The sequence below is a fragment of the Topomyia yanbarensis genome, chromosome 1 (genome assembly GCF_030247195.1).
Source record: "Topomyia yanbarensis strain Yona2022 chromosome 1, ASM3024719v1, whole genome shotgun sequence".
NCBI classification, from domain to species: Eukaryota; Metazoa; Arthropoda; class Insecta; order Diptera; family Culicidae; genus Topomyia; species Topomyia yanbarensis.
The window spans coordinates 109,687,102-109,707,769 of record NC_080670.1 but is presented as its reverse complement, the minus strand read 5'-3'; the positions used below and the strand labels follow the sequence as shown (position 1 = coordinate 109,707,769).

The 20,668-nt window shown below is 39.9% G+C and overlaps 1 protein-coding gene across 1 annotated transcript in view; it reads right to left on the bottom strand.

The window, feature by feature from the left end:
* Positions 1-20,668, bottom strand: part of LOC131694260 (syntaxin-binding protein 5) — a 2,823,745-nt gene that overhangs the window by 2,023,952 nt on the left and 779,125 nt on the right. The gene's annotated exons all lie outside the window — the stretch shown is intronic.

Genomic DNA, 20,668 nt, shown 5'->3' with positions numbered 1-20,668 from the left:
TAAAATGTTTGTGCGAATCTATGACCTTGTGCGCAAAAATCTGGTGAAAGCTCACAATGCTTCCCAACATCGCTATAACTTACGCCACAGAAAATTTTTCAAATCGTTTGTAGACGGCCAGTTGGTGTGTCGGAGAAATATGAAACCGTCAAGTGCGGCCCAGAATTACAATGCCAAGTACGGCCAACAATTTCTCCCATGCCGTATCAAGGCAAAAATTGGGTCATCCTCCTATGAGCTGGAGGATTTGAAGGGCAAAAGTTTAGGAATTTAGGGCTGCTCATCTAAAACCTGGTTAGCATCATTTCCGCATTGCAGCTGTACGATTTCGGAAAAAAGTATCAAATAAAAAAACTGAAACACTAATTTATTCGCACGTCCAAATAAAACGAAAAGACAGTTGCACTATCTGCCAACACTCAGAGTCCTCCTGTATCCTCCACCGATCTCAAAAAAACGGTGCAAACTTCGACGTTATATCTAAAATAAAACAAAAAAAACCTGTTTTAATCCACTATGGCACGGAGGCTTTTTATGTTCAACATAATTGTGGAAATGTCCATTACATTCTTAGTACACTTTGCACTTATACAGAATGGCTTGCCAGCCACGAACTTGATGAGCTACGTGTCGACGGCGAAACACTGGAAACAAAAAAATATCGTACTTCATTAGCCTAATCAGCATTAGATCAATGTTATCTGCTTGCTAACTCATTTTGTCATGCGGAGTATGTGAGGAGGGCGAAAGTCGCATGAACGAACGACTCCCCAGCTTAAATTGGTATGCTTTGTGATATAGTGGTGGTTTAAAGATGATGGGGTTGAAGGGGAGGAGTATGAGGGCTGGATGGGGTGGTGGTCTGAGGGGTGATTTAAGAAGATTTTTAAGGGAGGGGAGTGAACAGTAGAGGGGGGGGGGTGTAACCCATCTCCGTAAACCATCAACTACGCCCCAGTTAAAATCCAGAAACCTTATGCGAGTCAAAAAAAAATTAGGTTGACGTTTTTCAGAGTGATTGCATAACCTTTCTATATGAGAAAGGCAAAAATGTGCCGAAATCCAAAAAAGTGAATCGTCGTAAAAAAATTTTTTTCGAGTTTGCATCAAATCTCGACGTTTCATGCACCTTGAAGACATTTAGAATAAAAAATAAAAATTCCATTTTTAAGTTTTCCTATAGTTTATATGAGAAATTTCTGTGTGGCCGCACTCTTAAACCCGTAATTCCGGAACCAGAATTCCGATCGATCCAAAATTCAATAGCAGCCGATGGGAAGGTTGCACCTTTCATTTGAGACTAAGTTTGGGCAAATCGGTCAACTATGCTATATTTCACCCTAAGGAGGAAAATTTGATAAAAACCAAAATTTCTCGCTAGGGTGAAAATTTGTTGGTAAAAACCAGTCTTTGTACAGGAGGACACAAATCCTTATTTCATACTGTGTTGCGTTTCGGCTTCGCCTCATCAGAAACCAACACTAACTTATTGTCGGAATAGATTAGCGCCGGCTTGACGCAAATCCCTTAAAACTAAAACACACTTTGTGTTTCAATCGAACGACTGATCAAACGTGATGTCCCGTTCGAGCAGAAGTTCCGTTTATGCCGATGAGACACAGTGAAACCGAAACTTGTCTTGGCTTAGCAGGCCTATGCGAAAGCACTATGCTTTATTTCACTCTAAGGAGGAAAATTTGGTAAAAACAAAAATTTCTCGCTAGGGTGAAAATTTGTTGGTAAAAACCAGTCTTTGTACAGGAGGGCACAAATCCTTATTTCATACTGTCAGGCATGGGAAAATTCACTCATTCGTTTGATTGCATCTGATAGCCATTCATCCTTGGTTCAGCCGCACACAATCATCATAGTGAGCATGGAGCAACGAACCATGAGAGAATGCGATGAATCCTCTCTCCACCACCATGTTTGTGCACTCCGAGCGGTCAGCGAACGCACTATGTAAGTGAGTGGTTAAAAAAATACTTGAAACGAACCGAACGTCCGCAAACAGGCAGGACTTCAATTCTAGATGAATCAAAATTCGCTCACTCATCGAATGCATTTGTTGACTCATTCAGAGGGTTCCTTGTATGTAATTCCAATAATAAGTATGAGGTGCTGTATATAACGTTTACGCAGAGCTGTAGGAATTAGATATTTCTTTAAACGTCTTGTTCGGCTCGGAAACCTTTTGGTGATTATAAGCCGGGAAATTACATGAAAATATAGCACAGTTTGAATACTGTGTCTGTGACATATGACTTCTATAATAATCATTGCTTCATAGGCAAGGACTCGACGTCGCTTTTGGGAATGATTTGAGATAGTATCGTCGCATTCGGAAAGCGATAGAAATTGTTAAATTCAAAATTAATTCTTTTAAAAGGCTGCCGCGATGTTTATATAAACAAATTCATTATACCGCTACGGAGCGTAATTTCCGCACCCTTCGTAGTAGCAATAGTACAGCTGTTTATTATAGTAAATTAAGAGTAAAAACGAAATTAAAGTTTGTTTTGCTATTGTTCAGATCATATTGATTTGTAGACAGAGCTGCGCTAAATAAATTTAAGTGTTGGATACATTGTACATAAAAACGTATTGACTCCAAAAAACGTCTGTTGAACTTTTTTTTCATAACTAGTTCGTCGGGATAATGACGGATATCAATATTTTTGTAATTATCTTTGTTCTTGGAACGAGTTTGACGAGTGGGTTTTAAAATACCGTCATCGGTGATTACTTTACGCCAAAAATAGAACGTTTTGTACATCACATTCAAGAACTACGATCGCACAACTTCAAATTTGAAACTGTTCCATGTTTTACATATGGCACAAGTACCTCCAAAGTCATTGAAAAGAACTTTTGGAAAATCAAGATTGAACGTGAACTCTAAAGAGCCAAAATTGGCGTAAAGTCACCCCCACAAGGGGGCTACTTCACGCCAAAAATTTTTTTTCGCAAAATCATGTTAACTCCTTGATTTATTGTAATGGATTATGCTCGTTATTTATGTGTGAAAGCAAATGAATGTAGTGCTCGTAAAAATCTAAGGGTGTGTTAAAAAACTGCGTACCTCGCATCCAATAACCTTGTTTTGGAGAGTCGATAAGTCCTACAATGAAAAAAGCAAGCAAAATATAGCACAGTTTGAATGCTGTGTCTGTGACATATGACTTCTATAATAATCATTGCTTCATAGGCAAGGACTCGACGTCGCTTTTGGGAATGATTTGAGATAGTATCGTCGCATTCGGAAAGCGATAGAAATTGTTAAATTTAAAATTAATTCTTTTAAAAGGCTGCCGCGATGTTTATATAAACAAATTCATTATACCGCTACGGAGCGTAATTTCCTCACCCTTCGTAGTAGCAATCGTACAGCTGTTTATTATAGTAAATTAAGAGTGAAAACGAAATTAAAGTTTGTTTTGCTATTGTTAAGATTATATTGATTTGTAGACAGAGCTGCGCTAAATAAATTTAAGTGTTGGATACGTTGTACATAAAAACGTATTGACTCCAAAAATACGTCTGTTGAACTTTTTTTTCATAACTCGTTCGTCGGGATAATGACGGATATCAATATTTTTGTAATTATCTTTGTTCTTGGAACGAGTTTGATGAGTGGGTTTTGAAATACCGTCATCGGTGATTACTTTACGCCAAAAATAGAACGTTTTGTACATTACATTCAAGAACTACGATCACGCAACTTCAAATTTGAAACTGTTCGATGTTTTAGATATGGCACAAGTATCTCCAAAGTCATTGAAAAGAACTTTTGGAAAATGTTAACTCCTTGATTTATTGTAATGGATTATGCTCGTTATTTATGTGTGAAAGCAAATGAATGTAGTGCTCGTAAAAATAAAAGGGTGTGTTAAAAAACTGCGTACCTCGCATCCAATAACCTTGTTTTGGAGAGTCGATAAGTCCTACAATGACAAAAAGCAAGCCGAGAAAAAAGCTCTACATGATATACTTGATATTGATGATATTGAGCCTTAAGAATTAGACCACCTTGTTTTAGTATTTTTCTAAAATTTGTTTTAATTGTGTTACGGAGTGCAAAGGCTTTTCCAACAGAAACGTTTTAATGGTCAGGTCAGTTCATCCATCTTTTATGACACATCCATTTATAATATGACGAATTTCGCACCAAGTCGAACAAATGTTGGCAGTACCCTCTCAGATTTTAATGAAACTTTCTGTACATGAGAAATTTGTCACAAAAAGCCACTTTGCATACTTTGTTTTTCCAAAAATGATCTAGACAAGCTTTTGAGACGGTCAAACTTTTTTAACCACGTTTTTTCAAATGGTTATTGTCTAAAAATGATAAATCAAAAAAATGTTGTAGGAGTTATTTTCGCAAAATTAGTCATTAGTTGGGCACTTTCAAGAAAAAAAGTTATTTGAAACAAACTTTTCCTTGTCCAAACTGATTTTTTAGTGTATTTTTATCGAAAACTAAACCAATGAAAGTCATTATCATCTTAGAATCCAATAAAACTCAGTTTGTCAAAAGATATTGTCCAATTTAGCAATTAAGGGTGTTTATACGCGATTAAAGAGTTTTTAAACTATATGGGGTTGGCTCGATCGGTAGTTACCGAAGAAGCTGGTTTCATTCCAGTGAAGCACATTCAGAATTTAAGCTGGTTTGAGGTTTCTGTCAGAATTTCGAATCAAATAAAACAACCGATCGCGGCTCATTGCTTCATTGAAAACTGATTGTGGCTGGTTTGACTAGGATTTACAGGTATGTTCCGTTGGGATCATTTTAGATGTTTTGATGCATTTTTTTTTTCAAATTTACCCTTTGGTCGTTATAACACCTCGTACACTATGTTTGAACTTTATAACCTTGAATGTCATGTGCGTCATGATATCCAAAGCCATTGTTTAATATTGTGGTTGTAGTTGAAAACTGTAAAATCCAACCAGACACAATCGTATTTTTTTTGTTTTTAGCAATGGAACACACTACTCCCGACGTCGTGAATTAGCATTGAACAAAAGAGAAAAAAATTGTCGCTGATAGGATTTTCCAGTTTTCAACTATAACGATAATATTTTAACTGCACAAAAGATAGACAGATTAATGAATAGGGGAATCGGGGGCAAGTCCGACACCGTGGGTAAGCCCGACACCCCAAAACTTTTCCCAGGTATCAAATTTTAAATCATACAATAATAACAGGATATCATTAGTACGATTATTTTGAGTATGTCGAGACACATATATGCCATATAGATTCATCCAACGTCACAAAATAAACAAAATATGCGAAAGCTTGAAAATTACCAGTATTTTGCCGCACATTCTTATTTATTCTGCCGGATTGTTGATCAACAGAGTTCCGAAAAATCATAACACGAACCGGATAGCTCACTACAAAAGGGTATGTTACTTCTAAGTGAATGAATCTTAGTAACAGGGGATATATTCTTCTTGCAGAACGGATTTTACTTCTTAGAATGGCTTCACAAGCGGTAATAAAGCTAGAAAAGATTAATGGGGAAAACAAAGTGTTGAACATTATTTATTCACACCACACATTCGTATGCTTTTCCTCTTGCTACGCGGTGATATTCCAGAAAGCATGCATTAGCATCACACATACTCATATACACATAATTACACTTTATCACACATACACAACACATTTTTAATGAAAAACTACAAGGGGCAGCCCCATGGGGTTGCACGAACTGTAGAACTAGGACTATACTACTTGATGTAAAATATTTATTTTCTTAGTACTTAGTGTGCGGGAAAAAAACACCCGGACCGGTGAAGAAAAATCAAATTTTCGACAATATAATCACATCTCATGTATAGACCAAGCTTTCTAGTTGCTCTCAAACAGATCCTAAAAGTTCAAACACCCATGGATAACCCCAAGTTTGTAGATGTGTTTCGATGCCACAGGATTGTAAAATGGTTAATATTACGTCATGAAAATTCAATTCTTCCGTGACAATTTTTTTTCTGCAAAATGCCCTGTGTGTATGCAAAGCTCGTGATTTGTTGGAATATTGGCATTGATCGGAAAATGCTTTTCAACGCTGCGCATTGCATACATACAGGACATTTTGCAGGTCACCAGAAGCTGTTCATTTTACTACCGCCACATGTTCATTTTACTCACTCACTAACCTGTCTCATTTTTGGACATGTTTAGAAATCAAGAATCATGTTTGAAAAAATGTGTTTATGACGAAGTATTTTTACCAGATATGTACGAAACATGTCTAACAAGAAACATATAAGGTGATTGTAATATCTCATTCACTTATTAGTTAGAAAATAATGACTTTGCTTAACATGTTCTTTTTACCGCCAGTTCCCCTACCTACCAACACATTCGCCACAAACATTGAACCCAAGCGCACAATGTAAAATGAGTCAACGCTGATGATGATGGGTAGAGCGAAAGAGACAACTAGTACCACCACGACACTATTAGCGCATTTCACCAAAATTCCACGCGGCCTTTCCCGATTGAATGGAACGGCCGCGCTTAGCCCATCTGTTATACTATTGTGATTTTGCATAGCGAAGGGCTGAATGATAACACATTTTGTTCCAAAAAACAGGCCTGCATTATGCAACACTTTGTGCAGGTTGATTATACCAGTTGCAAGTGGGGCCAAATTCACCAAGTTCCGTAAAATTCCTTTTAAATTACAGAATTGATAAAATTGCTTAGATGAGCTAAACTAATTAATCAAATCCTGTTTTAAAAACTGTCCTTGCGTTTAAACCAAAATGGGAAGCTTATTACTACCACTACATTACTTAATTTCGAGCGCAAATAGCAAATACATGTGCTAGTTAAACCAAAAATTTACTGGCAACATTACAGCGGCATTTAGGAAGCAGTTGGAGCGGTCGTCTGTTGGACGACACGGGGTAGCGTCCCACCACAGACAGTGTAACGGACTTCTAACTCAGCTACAGTGGCTGTAAAAAACACAGCGCAGTGATTTAATTTTTTAATGCTATGATATCAAAAATCTTTGGGTTTATCTATTGGAATCTATTCCTAGAAGTATTATTTAAATTTGAAAATTTATAGTGAGAAGGCTGAATTATATGCGTTTAAAATTGGACCACTTTTCGTTACATACCATTTTTGTAGAATTTGCAGAGTGCACCCCCATATCTAAAATATCCTTTTGGCAACCAATAATTTTTAATGAATCCAATTTTTTGAAACACTGAAAAAATTATATCTTAAGAACCATCTAAACAAGGATTATGCACAGAATATATAATTTTTGGAGCTTCGTGGTATTTTAGAAAAAATGATTGCGCTTAAGGTGTCGGACTTGCCCCCGGTTCCCCTACTGAAATAGTAAAAAGTACTTCAACATGATACAGAAGAAATAAAGTCAGTAACTTGTAGGTCACGCTAGCCGTTATACGATAAGCTTGCGTATGTAAAAATTAAAAATCCTGCTTCTTGAGCTATTTTACCTTTGCATTTCTACCCATATATTACCTCTACAAAGGATAGAGAATCGATTGAACGATTCATTGATTGGATATGATGATTGAATCAAGATTAGACTCATCGAGTGGCTCGCAAACCAAAACAATAATATTCAAATCTGATTCACTCACATCCAAACATCATTCTTAGAAAATATTGAGAGAATGAGAGGCTCTCCGACTTAGAACGAACGGGAGTCAATCGAGTGCCGCACAGCTGCTATCGCTAATGAGCATTGCGACAAGCTCAGTGTATACTTCCTGGCGTTTACTTCGTGAGACAAACACAACGGTTGGTAGCATGAGATGTATCAGAAGATGAATACAGATGAATGAATTTCGATTGTATTTTTTCCATACCTGCATACTGTGTTGCGTTTCGGCTTCGCCTCATCAGAAACCAACACTAACTTATTGTCGGAATAGATTAGCGCCGGCTTGACGCAAATCCCTTACAACTAAAACACACATTGTGTTTCAATCGAACGACTGATCAAACGTTCGAGCAGAAGTTCTGTTTATGCCGATGAGACACAGTAAAACCGAAACTTGTCTTGGCTTAGCAGGCCTATGCGAAAGCATTATGCTATATTTCACCCTAAGGAGGAAAATTTGGTAAAAACCAAAATTTGTCGCTAGGGTGAAAATTTGTTGGTAAAAACCAGTCTTTGCACAGGAGGGCACAAATCCTTATTTCAGACTGTGTTGCGTTTCGGCTTCGCCTCATCAGAAACCAACACTAACTTATTGTCGGAATAGATTAGCGCCGGCTTGACGCAAATCCCTTAAAACTAAAACACACTTTGTGTTTCAATCGAACGACTGATCAAACGTGATGTCCCGTTCGAGCAGAAGTTCTGTTTATGCCGATGAGACACAGTGAAACCGAAACTTGTCTTGGCTTAGCAGGCCTATGCGAAAGCACTATGCTATATTTCACCCTAAGGAGGAAAATTTGGTAAAAACCAAAATTTCTCGTTAAGGTGAAAATTTGATGAGGCGAAGCCGAAACGCAACACAGTATGAAATAAGGATTTGTGCCCTCCTGTACAAAGACTGTTTTTTTTCAATTTGTTTATTTGATAAGGCACGTATGCGTTAGCTTAAAGGTGCCATTTTTTCATTGTTTTACATTTTGAATTTCTTAAAACTAGGGGGTTACATATTTCAATATTATTTTGTTTTATATAATAAAACTAAAAAAACTTTACAGCTAACTTATACATATAAAAGAGGGTATAATATAATATTCGTAAGATTTGGGGGACGGATCATTTTGTGTGTTCTTTTTATAGTAATTCACTTTATGATTTTTAGAAGGGAGATTGTAGGAGAAATTAATTATTAACTAAGCGGAACATTTTACAAGCTTATTAACTAGAAATAACTAGAGAGAGTTGTTAAAGATTAGGGGGAATTAATTACGGCTATTTTAAAGTAGTGGTACTGTTGTGCATTTCTTAACGAGATTAAATATTGATCAACTAAAACTAGAAGATAGGGGCACATAAATTTGGGAAGATATTCAAGGGGAGAAGGGGGTGAAGTTATACATCTGTGTATCAGAGACATGGGAGGGTGGATGGACAAGGCTGAAGGGGGGGGGGGGGAGATATAAACTTTCAGTTTCCGGCATCAGGAATTAACGGCCAGGATTACAGATTCGAACGGATTGATCAACTAAAACTAGAATATAGGGGGGCACATAAGTTTTGGGAAGATATTCAAGGGGAGAAGGGGTGAAATCATACATCTGTGTATCAGAGACATGGGAGAGAGGGTGGACAAGGCTGAACGGGGGGGGGGGGATATAAACTTTCAGTTTCCGGCATCAGGAATCAACGGCCAGGATTGCAGATTCGAACGGATGTATCAAGTATTGGGACGTCGGGCTGTTTTCCTCGAGCCGGCAGGGGTTCCTCCAGACGATTTCGTAGTACGGCTCAGATACGGATCGGAAACACACCGCGCTGCACGTGTGATGTTGTACTGTAGATCTCGTGTTGTTGCTTCATTCGACAGATGTTTTGTCTCGTCTTGGAGTCGTATCAAACCATCGTTGGGGTACGGTAGGCGGAAGAGGGCACTTCTGGGAATGATAAGAGCAAAGATAGGGGCATTTAAATTTGGATATTGATGGTTTTGAGGAACGTGTATATAAGGGACATGTAGAGAATATCGCGGCTTGCTAGTACATCTCGAACCGGGACATTGGGTGATCTTCCTCGGGCCCAAAGGGAATCGAATAGTTGAGATCTGGCAGAACAGTACTCGGCGCATGCCCAGACAACATGTTCGATTTCGTGATAACCGTTGCCACAAGCGCAGATACCGCTATCCACGAACCCAATACGCCGGAGATGTGCGTCCAGCGTGTAGTGATTGGACATGAGCCGAGACATCACGCGAATGAAATCCATCCCCCTGAACCAAGGTTTCGTCGATACCTTAGGGATTATCGAATGTAGCCACCTTCCCAGTTTACCATTGCTCCATGAAGTTTGCCAACTTTCGAGGGTGCTGTGATGAGTAATACTGAAAAATTCGCTGAAGCTAATTGGTCTTTCATATATGTCACCTTGTAAAGCCCCCGCCTTAGCTAAAGAGTCCGCGTCTTCATTACCTGGAATGGAGCAATGCGAGGGTACCCAAACTAAGGTAATCTTGTACGATCTTACAGACAAAGCACGCAGGCGCTCCCAGATTTTCCCCAGAAAATATGGAATGTGCTTTCTAGGTTTCATTGAACGGAGAGCCTCGATTGAGCTGAGGCTATCCGAGACAATAAAGTAATGATCGGTGGGCAAAGTATCAATGCTCCCAAGGGTATACTGAATAGCAGCAAGCTCTGCGACGTAAACTGAAGCAGGATCATTGAGTTTGAATGAGGCGGTGAGGTTTTGATTGAATATACCGAAGCCAGTGGAGCCGTCGAGGCTTGACCCGTCGGTGTAAAACATCTTGTTGCAGTCGGCTTCTCGAAATTTACTATGAAAGATGCTTGGAATCACTTGCGGACGTATGTGATCCGGGATTCCACGAATATCGTCTTTCATGGATGTGTCGAAGAATACAGTTGAATCAGAAGCATGAAAGAGATTGACACGGTTGGGATAGTATCAAGAATGATTGATATTTTGTGCCATGTAATCGAAGTACAAGGACATAAATCGGGTTTGAGAATTGAGCTCGACAAGCCTTTCGAAATTTGCAATTATTAACGGGTTCAAGATATCGCATCGGATGAGCAATCGATATGAGAGGTCCCAAAATCGATTTTTCAGCGGAAGGACGCCCGCCAGCACTTCTAAACTCATCGTATGTGTCGAGTGCATGCAACCCAAAGCAATACGCAAACAACAATATTGGATTCGCTCTAGTTTGATGAAATGTATGTTCGCAGCGGAGCGGAAACAGAAACTCCCGTACTCCATCACCGACAATATTGTTGTTTGGTACAGCCTGATCAGGTCTCCTGGGTGGGCACCCCACCATGTTCCGGTTATTGTACGGAGAACCTGTAATAGAGACCACACCGTCATCTGCAAGCTGCCTTAGCGTGCAGGAATTGACAAGACATTCGTCAATGTCATTCACGTGAAAGTTATAGAGAAGGGGGCTTAGACATGAGCCCTGGGGAAGACCCATGTAGCTAATTCGTGATGTCGATAAATCACCATGCGAAAAATGCATATGTTTTTCAGACAGCAAGTTCAGCAAAAAGTTGTTTAGAGTCGGTGAAAGACCATGCTGGTGCAGCTTCTCAGAAAGAATTTTGATAGAAACTGAATCAAAAGCCCCCTTTATATCTAGGAAAACTGATGCCATCTGCTCTTTGCTAGCCTAAGCCATTTGAATTTCTGTTGAGAGCAACGCAAGACAACCGTTCGTCCCTTTGCCTTTGCGGAAACCAAATTGTGTATCTGACAGTAAGCCATTTGCTTCAACCCAATTATCGAGGCGAAACAAGATCATTTTCTCGAACAACTTTCGGATACAGGACAGCATCGCAGTTGTGGTCGGAGGCTGGTTTTCCTGGTTTTTGAGTGGCGATGACCTTCACTTGCCTCCAGTCATGAGGGACAATATTACCCTCAAGAAACTTATTAAATAAATTCAACAAGCGTCTCTTGGCAGAGTCTGGCAGATTCTTTAACAAGTTAAATTTGATTCTGTCTGGTCCTGGGGCTTTATTGTTACATGATAAGAGAGCAAGTGAGAACTCCACCATCGAAAACGGTGTTTTGTTCGCGTTATTGTGAGGGGACGCGGCGAGGTAGATCTTCTGTGCCGGGGCGGAATCCGGACAAACCTTCTTGGCAAAATCGAATATCCAACGGTTTGAATATTCCACGCTCTCATTAGTACTGTTTCGGTTTCGTAAGCGCCGGGCCGTACTCCAAAGAGTGCTCATCGATGTTTTTCTCGTTAGTCCGTCGACGAACCGGCGCCAGTAGCTACGTTTTTTGGCTTTTATCAAACTCTTCATGCGCGTTTCCGCCATCGCGTACTGTCGGTAGCTAGCTGGCAGCCCGTCGTCCCGGAAGGTCTTATACGCAGCGGCCTTCTCCGCGTACACGTCTGAGCACTCTTTGTCCCACCATGGATTGGGAGGACGCCCGCGTGAGTTCGCGTCTTGTACGCGTTTAGTCTGAGCTTGAATCGCGGTATCGAGAATCAAGCCAGCCAGGAACCCGTACTCTTCCTCCGGAGGAAGCTCTTGAGTGCACTCGATTTTGTCGGATATCGCGGACGCGTAGCTCTTCCAATCAATATTTCGTGTGAGGTCATACGAAACATTGATTGTATTCGGTGGCCCTGAACCGTTAGCAATATTAATTACGATTGGCAGATAGTCGCTGCCGTGGGGATCAGAGACTACCTTCCACATGCAATCTAACCGCAGCGATGTCGAGCAGAGAGACAGATCTAAGGCGCTCGGTCGCGCTGGAGGGGCAGGAATCCGTGTCATTTCACCCGTATTCAAAATAGTCATATTGAAGTTGTCGCAAAGCTCATGGAGTAGGGTAGATCGATTATCGTCATGAAGGCAACCCCATGCCGTGCCGTGGGAGTTGAAGTCACCTAAAACTAGCCTCGGTGCGGGGAGGAGTTCCGCAATATCGCAAAGCCGTCGGTGGCTAACTGAGGCTCTAGGGGGGATGTAGGTGGAAGCAATGCAAAGGCCTTTGCCTTTAATTCTGGTTTGGCAAGCGACAACTTCAATGCCTGGTGTCGAGGGGAGGTCGATCCGATTGAAAGAATAGCACTTTTTGATCCACAAAAGTACTCCTCCGTAAGTCTTCTCGATCCAAGCGAATAATATTAAAATCGTGGAAGTGTAGGGTTATTTCTGAAGTGAGCCATGTCTCGCATAGGGCAAATGCATCGCATTTCAAATTATTTAGTAAGATTTTAAACGAATCGATTTTCGGGATAATGCTTCTGCAATTCCACTGTAGAACAGTGATTAAATCCTTGACCTCGTTCGATGAATTAGCCATCGAAGGATACAATCGCTGAAAGAAGGGGCCATTTCGCAGTGAACTGCATCAAAAATGTTTTTACTGCGGGGAGAAAGCTTATCAAGATACTTTTAAGGGGGTCAGAAATGTTTAACGCTGTAAGAATACGGTCCACAATGTCAGAGAAATTTATTAAGCCAGCACTGTTTTCTTTCTCTGGCTGAGATATGGGAACACTTGGGGTTTTTGATGTTCCTGGAAGTGCTGGGAACTCCTTTTCTGAGCTCAGGTTACTGAGACCGGGAGCGACTTGCTTCGGTTTTGCACCAGTACTTCCTTGAGTAGTTATTTTAGGGGGACCATGAAGAGACACCTTCTGGCCTTTACGACGAAGCTTGGAAGAGGAAATGTTCTTCCTTTTTCTACTACTTCTAGGCACAGCAGAAGATGTTCCCTCCTGGGGTTCATCACAGTCGCCTTCGTCAGTAGACAAGTTGGTAAAGATGTTCGTAGAGACAGGTGGCGTAGCTATCTTAAGCATTTCTGCAAAAGATCGCTTAGAGCGTCCCTGAAGGGAACGCTTAAGATTTTCCTCGCGCTGTTTGTACGCGGGACATGAAGAGAGATCATGTGGGTTTCCCCCACAGTAGAGACACTTTTCGACATCTCTACCACAGGAATCATCCGCATGATTCCCACCGTATTTACCACAGTGGGCTTTATTGCTACAATGGGAGGCTGTATGTCCCAATTGTTTGCAATTAGTACAGTTCATGACCCGCGGCACAAAGAGGTGAACAGGTAGACGAACCTTGTCAAAGAGGAGGTAATTGGGCAGGGCAGAGCCGGCGAAGGTCATCCGATAAGAGTCTGAGTTGACGTATATTTTCTTGCCGTCAGCTGCGACGAATCGGAAACGACCCCACTGACTTCAACCCTCCTAGCTGGAATGTACACCCTGTACTCCTTCGTAAAGGACTCGTAGCCAGCAATATCGTTTGCCTGAGTTGAACTGTTAACCACCACCCGAAGCTTATCAGGGCGAATTTTCGATATTTCTGTCACGGCCGAATATCGATCCGTCAGAACTCGAGAAATCTGCAACAGATTCAAACACTTTTTTTCTTTGGTCCGACAGAAGATCACAAATGGCCCGGTGGCCGAGCTCGGATATACCTTGAGCCGGGGAGCCGATTTTATTTCGACGTCCATCTCACCTTGAGATGAACCGCCGTCAGGGGAAGTCATTTTTGCACGGGCCTATTTCCCAGTGCACGTTATTAAGACAACCAAGAAGGGGAAACGAAAACTAATACTTAGCTTGTGTACGTAACGGTATCCAGACGGCTTACTAGAAGAACACTGCTTCACTTCACTGACCGGCTAACGGTACTCAGAAACAGAAACACAAAAGAAGGGAAAAAATACTGAAACCTCAACTAGGCGTAGAGTGTGCAAATAATCTTGAACGTGGATTAACACTATTTGTCGCTATAGAGTGCACGGACCGATGACAAAAGACTTCTATCTCGACTGAGTGCTCGATAACGAATGGAAGACTGGTTTTTACCAACAAATTTTCACCCTAGCGAGAAATTTTGGTTTTTACCAAATTTTCCTCCTTAGGGTGAAATATAGCATAGTGCTTTCGCATAGGCCTGCTAAGCCAAGACAAGTTTCGGTTTCACTGTGTCTCATCGGCATAAACAGAACTTCTGCTCGAACGGGACATCACGTTTGATCAGTCGTTTGATTGAAACACAAAGTGTGTTTTAGTTTTAAGGGATTTGCGTCAAGCCGGCGCTAATCTATTCCGACAATAAGTTAGTGTTGGTTTCTGATGAGGCGAAGCCGAAACGCAACACAGTATGAAATAAGGATTTGTGCCCTCCTGTTCAAAGAATGGTTTTTACCAACAAATTTTCACCCTAGCGAGAAATTTTGGTTTTTACCAAATTTTCCTCCTTAGGGTGAAATAAAGCATAGTTCTTTCGCATAGGCCTGCTAAGCCAAGACAAGTTTCGGTTTCACTGTGTCTCATCGGCATAAACAGAACTTCTGCTCGAACGGGACATCACGTTTGATCAGTCGTTCGATTGAAACACAAAGTGTGTTTTAGTTTTAAGGGATTTGCGTCAAGCCGGCGCTAATCTATTCCGACAATAAGTTAGTGTTGGTTTCTGATGAGGCGAAGCCGAAACGCAATACAGTATGAAATAAGGATTTGTGCCCTCCTGTACAAAGACTGGTTTTTACCAACAAATTTTCACCCTAGCGAGAAATTTTTGTTTTTACCAAATTTTCCTCCTTAGGGTGAAATATAGCATAGTGCTTTCGCATAGGCCTGCTAAGCCAAGACAAGTTTCGGTTTCACTGTGTCTCATCGGCATAAACAGAACTTCTGCTCGAACGGGACATCACGTTTGATCAGTCGTTCGATTGAAACACAAAGTGTGTTTTAGTTTTAAGGGATTTGCGTCAAGCCGGCGCTAATCTATTCCGACAATAAGTTAGTGTTGGTTTCTGATGAGGCGAAGTCGAAACGCAACACAGTATGAAATCGGTCTAGCCATCTCTGAGAAAAATGAGTGACATTATTTGACGCATACGCACATACATACACATACATACACACACATACAGACTTTTTCCGATCTCGACGAACTGAGTCGAATGGGATATGACACTCGGCCCTCCGGGCCGGGATTAGATTGACGTTTTTCAGAGTGATTGCATAACCTTTCTATATGAGAAAGGCGAAACATAATTAGCAACAAAAATACTTACCAACATCACGAATCATCCTATTTTCCATTGCTGCATAAACAATCAGCATTAGTCAGCTGAGTATGAGTAGCTGTGACAGATCGGATAATAGACAACCTGACGACAGGGTTGTGCTGGGTTACGACGGGGTTACATTTGCCCGTCGCCAGTTTTAAGTCGACTTTACAATCTAAGCGTGAATGAGTTAATTCTGCGTAACTTCATCTAGTTTTCTCTCGCGTGTCGAGAGAGTAAAAGAAGTTCGTAACGAGTTAACCATTTCACAAAAGTATTAGTCTTTCCGACTCTTGAAAAAGAGTCCGGTAAAGCACCAATTTAAATTTAGGGGCCCCTAGCATAATTAAAAGTTAATGTTTAGTGTTATTTATGGCATGAATGTGAGTGTAAATGAAGAGGAATGAAAGGCTAGTAAATTGAATTCTGAGTGAGTGTGTGCGGTATGTAAGCGGTAGTGTTAGATGTTTCGTCCAAGGAAAGCCCTTGTGACTGGTAATTTTCCGCCATTTGAAGCGTATCCGATCAATAATTCTACTCAGCAAATGCAGCAACGGCTTTTATTCTGACGCATTATAGGCAATTTCGACAGTGAAACTTTCTTAGGTCACAATATCGTCGCTTTGGTCACTGAGCCCAGCTTGTATATATTTGTAAATATTGTTATTTTTTGTCGTATAAATAAATAACAGTGTACGGTCTATCTCGTGTATTTGACGACGCCTGTTCTTTGTTTATACTTTAAAATTATTGTTCGTAAATGTCTAAGTAAAATTTAAACGTCAAACCATTACTACTCTGTGCTTGCCTGTTTGAGTCGCGTTTAAGTTCTGCTTAATAGCCCAGGTTGGTGTCAAACGTAGGTTTTGTTATTTATTTGTTCAGAGATTTATTTATTTTTTGTCTATTTATTTATTTTTATATCTATTATATACTATACTATATACTTTATATACTTATTTATTCATATATTTATTTATTTGTTTATTTATTTATTTATATTTGTTATTTATATTGCTTGTTTATTTATTATTCATTTTGTTATTATATATTTTTGTTATTATTGTTCAATATTTAAAAAAATCAAGGAAACAAGTACCGCACATTAAATATTCTTGATAGCTTTTGTACTAAAAATATTTCGTGACACCAACCAAAACGATAAAATGTTTGTAAATGTCAACCGTCATCGTTCTGTCATCTCATCATCACCGTCATCAAATGCGGGGTGGGATGCGAGGAGGCGCGGTGGGTATATTTTGGAAAACGGACAGGGCAAGGATAAAATCTACCGCGAAAAAGGAATGCGGTCTCTAATAGATCATCGGCCCGGAGGAGTGAAGACCAGCAGCAGCGATTGTCACCGACATTAAGTGACCGCGCGTTTTCAACGTAAAAAAGTGTAGTGTTATAAGCTGATTCGTGGGATCTTGTTTTCGCCTTTCAGAACCACCACACGAACGTTAAGGTTCTGTCCGGTCAGTCGAGTGGGATCAGTGTGGTTACCGGCTTCCGTGTAGTGAACGTACTAGTACGACGCGAGTGCAAGAACGGTCTGTGATTGGCAAGTCATTTACGCCATTGTAGATGCCAGTACCCAAGTTACCGGAGGATAGGCTCTACTAGACCGAAAACGTTGTAAATCCCACTCGACTTAGTGTTAGACACTCGTGTTGAAGATAAAGTGCGCATTGTACCACTCTCCGGGCCCAAAAGTGAAACGAAGGCCTCCGATACAAATAGGCCGAGTTGCTGCTTCGTCTGGAGTCCCCCATCGCCATCGTCCGTCTGTTCCTGCACCACCATCGAAGCCCATCCCACATCCAGCCAGCAGAAAGTCGACCAACGTCATCACGGCCGCAACGATGTTACCAGAAGAAGATTTCATCAAATAAAAGAGTAAAATAGTATTATTAAATAAAAAGTGTATGGTCTGAATATTCAAGCTGTGTCGTCCATTTTGTTTATAGTGTAGTCCTTTTTGGTACTTGTTTCCGCTTGATATTACGATTCGCTCAGTGACCATAGTGTTGGAAGAAAAGTCCGCCCAGTTTTAATTTCTCCAGGAGACAACCGTGAAACGACCCTAATAGCTGGTGAGTACAGTGTGGCCCCACCACCACAAGTAAATATGAGTTTTTCAAGCTGCACATTTAGGTCAGCAACTTTCCCAAGATTCAATTTTCTCGAACTGAGAGTTAAATAACTCATTAGCCTTAGCTTTTCTATGAGTGCATTATCGACCTTATGAATGGCAGCGAACATATTCGGTTATGCAATCAATCGGCGGGCCATGTTTCCATTATTGGAACTACCAGATCCTCCAATTTTCACCCGATTCACCTGCATTCTGTAGTGATCCTCAAGGCTGTTGGCAATCCTCCTAGCCTCTGCTTTAACCTCAGGATGTGAACGTGCTGGGTGCCCTTCCACGGATTTTTCGCGGACTGTCTTATCAGCCACGCGTTTAATTGTGAGTGGAAGGAAGATGATCCGATTCTCCCATCTGGTCCAGCTAAACAGATAGGACATTCATGTGTGTCGCGATTACCAACGGTGGCATTCGCTGCTTTGCCATCAATCAGGGTGTATAGTGCTGACAGACGGATTTCTAATTTTTTATCAGCAACTAGCTAATACCCATCACGCGTTGCTGCGACTTTCTACCAAATAGGAGAAAAACACAATTTGTTCCGAAGCGCTATCTGGCGGGCAAATAGACCCCAACCAATAGCTCACAAACACGCTCCAGAACAAATGCCTACTTTGTATAAATTTTGCGGGCAATCGGTTAAGCCGTTTGGGAGACCATAAATCATACACATACAAACATTGATTTATATATATATATATATATATATATATATATATATATATATATATATATATATATATATATATATATATATATATATATATATATATATATATATATATATATACATATATATATATATATATATATATATATATATATATATATATATATATATATATATATATATATATATATATATATATATATATATATATATATATATATATATATATATATATATATATATATATATATATATATAGATAGATAGATAGATATAACTACTGGGATTTCATTTATGCCATCGACCTCTTCGATAAACTTTTCAAACATTTCTTTCGTCAGTTAATCCGTTTCTTTCGTCCAACTCATTGACCGTATCCTACAAAACATGTCCGACTGAGGGTTAGCATTTCGCCAAATCTCAACACCGTCTGTGGTCTGAAGCAGCAATGACATCGAATGCTCTGACATCAATGAATCATCCTTACCCATAATCCGTTGCTGATTATAGTGGGAAAAACCTGGCGCCGAATCTGGTCCTGCCGTGATAAACAAGATGCAACGAATGTTGCTACTTTTCAGTGATGTAACTGTTTGCAACACTTCTTCGAGCTCAATGATCCTACTAACGTCACATTTCACAACATCGCGTAAAGTTACTGATGATGACAAATAGCCTTTATCCCAGTTCGGAGGACTAAACGGAGGAAGAATATTGTCCCTTAATGCGGTCATTTTTGACCAAGGGTGAAGAAGCATTACGCCCAGTTCTTTTTTTTTGCAAATTTCGCTATTCCTACATATTTTGCTTTACTCAATCCCAACCTCGTCTTCAGCATTATTGACGACTCTTCAGATGGACCGGACGAATTTGAATCATAAACGCTTGTCTTGAAGGCATGCGATGCCCTAACTTCACCATCAACCCTCAGTTCCTTAAGGACCTTCGCCAGATCTGAACAACCCATTCTACGAGCAGATTTGTCCGCCGAACGAAGAAGTAACTCCAATGGATATTCTTTGGAGATTGTTAAGCTTTTCTTGTCTTTAATGCGTTCAGAGAGACCTTTGAATTTTTCTAGTCGCTTGAACATATTGCCCAGATCGCTCGACGTGTGATCTTGCATCCGAGAATGGTTTTGAAAACTGCATAAATTAAGTAAATTGCTTATTCATTTCAACGAAACCGAAACATTTTTGATCATGACTGTGTTGAGCAAACAAAAAACTTACCCCAAATTCGGCGTTGAGCCAATCAAGGTTACTTAAAAAGAAACGATTTCGGCTGTGTGCTTTCGACCATCGACGATTGAACTGTATAATCCACTTGTCCACACACAATTCTAATTCTGGTTCAACAGGCCCTTTTTTGTTTAAGAATTGCAATAATTTTATTTTGCTTCTATATAAAAATTTGCTACATCCTTATTGCGTATCATTTTGATGGAATCTACTGTTTTCACCACGTGCACAAATGCATGGCACACTAGATGCAAAATATATGACAACTCACAAGTTGCTTTGTTTCTTTGCATTAATATTATAAACAATAATAATAATAATAATGTTAATCATGAAATCATTGCGGATGTCCAGTACAGAATAATGTTATTCGCCCTGAAATTGTGGTCTGCTCAAGTGTCTCGAAACCCTAACTTCCCGATTTAAGTTTAAGATCAAACTACCGCAGTTATTTTACTGTGTGTTTGTCTTTCTTCTATATTTCCATTATAGATGATACTTTACATACAACTTCGTTAGAAGATAATAGCGATTCAGATATTAATTATTGCAATTAGATTTCTTACTCAAAAGGTCCCAAATCCCAAACTTTCTGTATTTCACCAATAACGAAACTATTTTTGGATCAATTTCTGAGTGTTTCAACATTCAAAATATTGCATTGCACATAGAATAGTCGAGATAATACCACGAATAAACTCCAACTTCCCATATTCTGCCCAAGATGAAAATACCTTCATTAGTTTCCTGAGGTTTGTGTATGTAATAATCAATACAAGTCATGCATGATTTCCAGCGCGAATCAGATATGTAAACTGTTTTATAAAAAATAGGTGATTTTGGCGTTCA